The sequence below is a fragment of the Rousettus aegyptiacus genome, unplaced genomic scaffold (assembly GCF_014176215.1).
Source record: "Rousettus aegyptiacus isolate mRouAeg1 unplaced genomic scaffold, mRouAeg1.p scaffold_m13_p_3, whole genome shotgun sequence".
NCBI classification, from domain to species: Eukaryota; Metazoa; Chordata; class Mammalia; order Chiroptera; family Pteropodidae; genus Rousettus; species Rousettus aegyptiacus.
The window spans coordinates 70,455,712-70,463,253 of record NW_023416306.1 but is presented as its reverse complement, the minus strand read 5'-3'; positions in this window follow the sequence as shown (position 1 = coordinate 70,463,253).

The following is a 7,542-nucleotide window of genomic DNA, read 5'->3' as shown; positions in this document are numbered from 1 at the left end:
CTTGTTAGGTTGAACTCCTCAAAGTCATGCTTATGTCTTCCAAACCATTGACTCCACTGTCCCAATGACTGAGTCAGTAGGTGCTTGATTAATAAGTAAGCTTGCATGCTGTATTAAAAATCTGAGCAGCAGAACCTAATGATGACTTCCAATTACTTTAGATTTTAACATTTTTCTAATATGTGAAGTATATCCATGCATATAGTTGCCCTCATTTTGGTTTTAAAAATGAGAAAATTAAACTGAAATATTCACTTTTATGTCTACAGTTTTTCTTCCAACTAATAATCTATGAAATTCAACCAGGGCATGTTGGTTAGCAACCTTGGGAGCTTCCCCCTTGAAATCCGAAGCTGGTTCTCATACATGGGTGTGGGGAGAGAACAAAGAATGAGGCAGGACACTTGAAATTGGCAGGCAGTTTTTATAAGAAAGAGAACTTACATATGAGCTTTGTTTTGGATGACCATGAGACAGGTAGATCTCTGCACACACCCGCTACAATTCGAAAGTTTATATAAAGGCCTTAATTGGGTTTAGTCACATATAGCATCCAGTTGGTCTCAACAGCATCTCACTCTCTCAGGCAATATCATTGGAAGAGCTTCCACTATGGGAATGATAGGCAAAGCGCACATTTCAAGGACAAAGGTTGGGGTGAGGTGTCTCCGATTGCCTAAGTCTAGCTCAAGGGTCAACTAGCAGTTTTGTTCTCTGATTATCTCCTCCAACAAGGCAGGTGAAGTTTCTTCTATATTTTATATGAAGAAAGAATTTTATGAATAAATTAATAGACAAGTAAATGCCAGAAATGTATTTGAATTCCTGAGAGGAAAAAAAATGCTTATAACATATTAGCATTGTTATTATCTGCATTGAAATAATCTGAAAATTATATAATCTACTTATGAAAATAATTACTCTGTTTGGTTTTACTTTATCAACAATTAAAATAAGTTACTTGGAAATTTGATTCAGATATTCTACAATTCAGGAAATCATCATTATAATCATCATCACATCACCTTGGTAGCATTTTTTAATAATTTATAATATGTTAGGTATTGTTAGTTAATTTAAGTGCATCATTACATTTACTTTTCACAGTAACTACTACCTGAGAGAGTCTCTGAACACTTGCTGCCTTTCCCAATGTCAGGGAACTCTAGTCTATGTAAAAAATAAGAAAACTGACAAGATGTGAAACCTGAGTAATTAATAACTCAAATGGTTGTAAGATCTTTTTGAATAACAAATGACAGATAATCCAAATCAATTAAATTACTTTTTTAAATAGAAATTTGGGAAATGAATTGAGATGTTCACAGAGTTGATGTCAAGACGGGAGAAATGGATATCGTAATTGAAACAACCAGAATCCAGGGATACTGGCATCCAAGTAGTAGGAATTATTCATCAGTGTGGTCAGGGGTCAGGCACTGGAATGAATGAATTCAAACTGTTTCTTCCATTCTTGTATCACTCGTTCATGATTCAGAATCATGGAAGACGATATGTTCCAACATCTCATCCCTCGTTTGGAGGAGGAAAAGTCACCTCAATTATAACTCCATCAAGATAACATACAATGGGAAGAAACAAGTTCTCCGAAAGAAATAGATTGCTCCTACCAACACAAGAAGAAATGGATGCTCTTGGCTAAGAAATGGCCATTGTTCACCATAGCAGCCCCAAATGTTCAAATAAGCTTTTTATAATTAAATTTTTATGTTGAGATAATTATAGACTCACATGCAGTTGTAAGAAATACTACTGAGAAGTTCCACATACCTTTTATTAGCATAAAAACAGACACATAGATCAATGGAATGGAATAGAGCACCTAGAAATAAACACACACATTTGTTTGTGTCAATTAATTTATGCAAAGGAACCAAGAATATATAATAGGGAAAGGATAGCCTTCAATAAATGGTGTTGGAAAAAACTGGACAGTCACATACAAAAGAAAAAAATTGGACCACTATCTCATGTCATACACAAAAATTAACTCGAAATAATAAAGACTTAAACATAAGACCTGAAACCATAAAAATTTTAGAAGAAAATATAAATAGTGGGCTCCCTGAAATAGGTCTTAGTGATATTTTAAAAATATGACACCAAAAGCAAAAGCAACAAATTCAAAAATAAACAAGTGGGGCTACAACTACATCAAACTAAAATGCTTTTACACAGCAAAGGAAACCATCAACAAATGAAAAGGCAACCTACCGAATGGGAGAAAATATTTGCAAATCATATATGATAAAGGGTTACTATCCAAAAGATGTAAAGAGCTCTTACAACTCAATAGCAAAAACACAATCCAATTAAAAAATGGGCAGAAGATCTCAACAGGCATTTTCCCAAAGAAAACATACATATTGTCAACAGGTACATGTAAGGATGGTCATCATTCACTGTCAGGAAAGCGCAAATCAAAACCACAATGAGATATGAACTCATACCTATTAGAATGACTAGTATCAAAAAAGACAGGAAATAACAAGTGCAAATTAGCATGTGAAGAAAAGCAAACCCTTGTGTACTGTTGGTTACATTGTAAATCGATGCAGCCACTATGGTGTGCTGGCTGGAAAGTTACTATTTAGCTATCACCCATGGGAACATAACGCTCTATCAATAAGCTTTCTGCTTCTGTACCCCCGCTTGCACAACTGACCTGTGAGTTGACAGTAAAAAGAAGAAAAATAGACTTGTGTGTTCAAAAAGGATGAAGAATGGGCTTTAGGGCTTAAAAACCATGTACCTCTACATTTCGGGGCTGCTTAATTTGGGGTCTGTGTACCCTTGGCAGACCCAGATGGCTGAATAAAGAGTGTGTTCCCTATAACTCACTGATTTCTGGTGGTCTGTATGGCTATCAGGGGCTGGCGGCTACAACATTGGAAAACAGTATGACATTTTCTCAGAAAATTAAAAAGAGAACTATCATAAGATTCAATAATTCTACGTATGAGTATTTATCAGAAGAAAATGAAAACACTAACTCAAGAAGAAATATGTACCTCCATGTTCATTGCAGCATTATTTACAATAGTCAAGATAGGAAAACATTATAAGTATCCAGCAATGTGAATTGATAAAGAAACTATTGTGTGTGTGTGTGTGTGTGTGTGTGTGTGTGTGTGTGTGTGCGTGCGCGCGCGCGCATTATATAATAGGGTATTATTGATTCATTCATAAAAAAAAGGTGAAATCTTGCCATTTGTGATAACATGGATGGACCTTGAGAGCATTATGCTAAGTAAAATAAGTTAGAATGACAAAAAGAATGACAAATACCGTATGATCTCTCTTAAATGTAGATTCTAAAAACAAAACAAAACAATAATCTCATGAATATGGAGAATAAGATTGGTAGTTTCCAGTGGCAGGGGTTAGGGAGTGAGATAAATGGGTGATGAGAATCAAATGTAAAAAAATAATTTAAAAAGAAAACTCTAGGGAGAAAATTGCTGATTCTTCTTTTTATCTTATCTTGTTTTCCACTTTTAACCTCAATTCCAACTTTAGCCTGGGGCAGAGAATTTATTATTGCTAACTCTGAAAGTAAAAAGATAAATAGAATCTAAAACATCTTCCTTTACTTGCACACAAAAGAATCTTACTTAACAAGATTTTATTCTTATTTTATTCTGTTTGTAGATAGACTAGAATGCATAGAAGTTTCTTTGTAAAAGAACCAAGGAAAGCTCTGAGGCTAAGAAGATGACATCTGGGTAATCAGCTATCTCAGGATTCCACACATGATCTGCTAAAAGTCCGTACTTTAAAACTCTTTTAAAAACTTAATGTTAGATTTCCTAAAATCTTTCTCTTTATATTTTTATGGTAATACCTGTGTTATTGTTGTATTACTTTGTTGGAATATATATATATATATTCATTTCATTTATGAATGAGATAGCATAGGAATAGAGGATGAAACTAATTTACATTCTTATACCTTTCTCCCTGCTACATCTATATGAAAACTGTGTATGTTTTCCTAGACTCTGTCGACAAGAACATCCAAACATACAGAAATTTTATGTTTGTTAGAATTTATTCGAACCAAACAGAGGATATTCCTGGAATCAAGATCAAGGGACTAAGAAAATGTTCTCTTGGGGGAGGTTATGCCTCTGAAGGGTCTGAAAGAGAAAATTATGCTGCTATTTCAAAGGTGTGTTAACCTAGATGCACAAGAACAATGGACACAGCTTGCTTACGGCAAAGATAAATCTTTTACTCTTTTACTAAGAAAGTTGTATGCATGGGTGGTGACTACTCACATGATCTGCCTAGTTAGGAATTTATAATCAGATTTCTCTGTGAAGTTACTTTAGGTCACAGAGCTTGTTAACTTTAATACATAGTCCCCTTTCAGTCACAATTTTCCCTTTTGGTCATAAATAAATCTGAAGGATTCATTGATAACCAAATGTTTGGTCAGATAGTGTGGTCTATCTGACACAACACTAGGAAATACCAGCATTGTTGTTGTCTTGTTGAAATGGTGAACCATTGGGGATTGGGAAATACAATAACCAGGGGATATGAATTGAGACCAAATTTTCTCCAAAAGGGAAGGGCAGGTAAATGAAAGGCAGTCAGGTACTATGGGTCCTCATTAAGAAAAACACTCTGGGTCATTTCTATCTTGTGAACTATCATGATCCAAATTTTTGCTATTTCTTTCACTTTTCCGTATTTTGCATCTAGTATAACATTTACATAAGCCATAAAAAGATTATTAAAAGTTATATGTCTTTAATAATCATTAACATTTGAGCTATACAGAAAAAGCCCAAAGAACAAGTATAGCATTATTATGACTAATATTATTAATAAACAAGTAAAGACAATCAAACAATTGATTTCTGAGTTCAGCATCAAACTGTTGTTTTATAGGCCTTGTTGATGTCTTGTTGTTGTAGCTACCAGCCCCAATAGACACACGGACCACCAGAAATCAGTGAGTTATAGGAAACATACTCTTTATTCAGCTAGCTGGGTCTGCCAGGGGTATGCAGACCCCAAATTAAGCAGCCGTGAAATGTAGAGGTACATGGTTTTTAAGCCCTAAAGCCCATTCTTCACCCTGTTTGAACATACAAGTCTATTTTTCTTCTTTTTTACTAACTGTCAACCCACAGGTCGGTTGTGCAAGGGGGGGGGGGGCGGTACAAAAACAGAAAGCTTATTGATAGAGCATTATGTTCCCATGGGCAATAGCCAAATAGTAATTTTCCAGCCAGCACATTCCCCACTGGCCTTAGCAGAAAATCAAGTCCTTGGTTCTTCATGTGGAGTTTGCTCATAGCCTCTATTTTGTAATACTAAAAGTTTAATAGAATTAATTCTCTTCCTTATACATGCAAACAAGAAATTGAGAAAACATGGGCCAAAAGTTAACAAGAGGAGGAGGAGGAAGAGGAGGAGGAGGAAGATGGGGAGGAGGAGGAGGAGGAGGAGGAGGAGGAGGATTAAAGTTCCAGTTACAGCAGATAGAAGGGTTGTTAGCCATGGTGACCAATTAAACATCCTATGAAACCAGTTATTTGATTCTAATCTTTGTTTTTCCTTAGTATCTAAATTTCTCTGTACTAGTAGTAAGCTTTCTCTAATTATTCCAGAGTTATTGGCATAGAAGCAACAGGTTTCACCTAGAGCCATACATAATCTATCTTGTTCTACGAATAATAAATCTAAATCTTTTCTATTTTCGGAGGACTACTTCTGTTAGTGAATCGACTTGAAGTTCTAGCCTGCTAATAGTGTCTTTTAAAATCTTGATATCCTTATCTATCTGTATTTTAATTTCATGTAATTTATTTTCTCCCTTGTTGAGAGCAGTAGTACCTACAGCTGCAGAGCCTGCTATTCTGAGTCCTACAAGAAGGGATATTAAGACTGGTATGGCCTGTTTTTGTAGCCTGTCCTTGTGGAAGAAGTGGAGTCTGCCTTCCAGCCCATTGTAAAGGGACATTTGGGGGAATACAAGGACCGGGATACAAATATTAGTCTCACCTGAGTTGAAAAGATCGGATGCAGCACAGTGAGTGAGCGCGCTATCACATGCTAACCAAGTATTATTTGGAGCCTTATGGTATTTAGCTCCTGAGATAGGTACTTTGATAGTACGATTACAGTTATTGAGGTAGGGTGACTGCCAACAGCTTGGAATAGTTCTTTGAAATTAGGCAGGTTTCTTTTTCTTGTATGTCTCCTAAGGTGAGTCGAGGAGTTTCCCATTCACAGCCTCATGAGTTGCTGAGCTCAGTTAAGTTTAGGGAAGTCCCTACCCTGACATAATAAGGGGTTTTGGGGTTTAGGCACAACTAGAATCTTGTCCTATGTCTGGGGTTGTCTTATTTAAGACCTTGTGTATTATTGTTAACATAGTTATCAATGCTCCTTCTGGTTCTGGTTGTAGCTGGGGTTTGATAGCTGTTAGGTTACTACCTGGAGGGGCTAGAGCTGGAGTTGGAGTTGCTTTGGAAACAGAAGTTTTCTTAGGTGTAAGACTTTGGGGTAGTCCTGAAACTAGAAGTGGTTTGTTGGGTTCTGTAGGGTTAGCTTTCCTGGGAGAGTCCTTTACCTGTATAGTAAAATATAATCCTGAATCATATCTGGTTTTATATAATCCAATATTCCATGTCTGTCCTGTGAGCTAATAGTGTTGTCCTCCAGGGCTAGCAGTTTTGATGGTGATTATGATAGGATTGCAAGACCCAAGAGAGCATGTGGAAGGGCTTGGTTCTCTTATTAATCTAATATGATCATTGTTCTGTTTTTTTATAATTATCTATAGTGTAGATAGTCTCACAACCCCAGTTAGCACAAGAAAGTTGGCCTTGGCCCTCACATCCAAGTCCCATATTACCCATGTGGCCAGATATCCCTGGGTAATGTCCTTGAGGACAAATTTAGAGTCCTATCCCTAAGAGGCTTTTCTCAGCCAATAACATGCCACAGCTGGGTGCCTTCTTGTAGCCTAAGTATGTTCCTCCACCTAGGAAAGATCCCCATCCAAGGTTGTGTCTGGCTGTTGCAATGACGAGGGAATTTCTGGCAAACTGGCACAAGTCTTCTCGGATCTCTAAAGCACCATAGCTGGTGATGTTCTGGGTAATAATTTCACTGGTCTCGGTTGCTTTAAGCTCCCATACTCTAGGCCGGTGTATGTTTCTGTATGCCTGGGCTGAAGAGGAAAAAAGGAAGAAATCGAGGATTAGACTTATGTACACTTGAGTCTTAGTCTTAAGGGCCCGTCTTCTTGAGCTGTCTGCTCTTGTGCTGCCTTCACATGGGAGTGATGAATCCATGATGGGACGCCGTCTACTTTAACTGCAGTGGGCGTTGTCAGGTAGACAGTGAAGGGTCCTTTCCATTTGGGTTCTAGTCCTTTGGAAGTGAACTTCCAGACCCACACAGAGTCCCCAGGCTGAAACTGATGGGGAAGTCCATCCTCTGGGGCTGAGTGGGCAGCACAAACGCAGGACTAAATTTCCTTCTGTACACTTTGAAGGG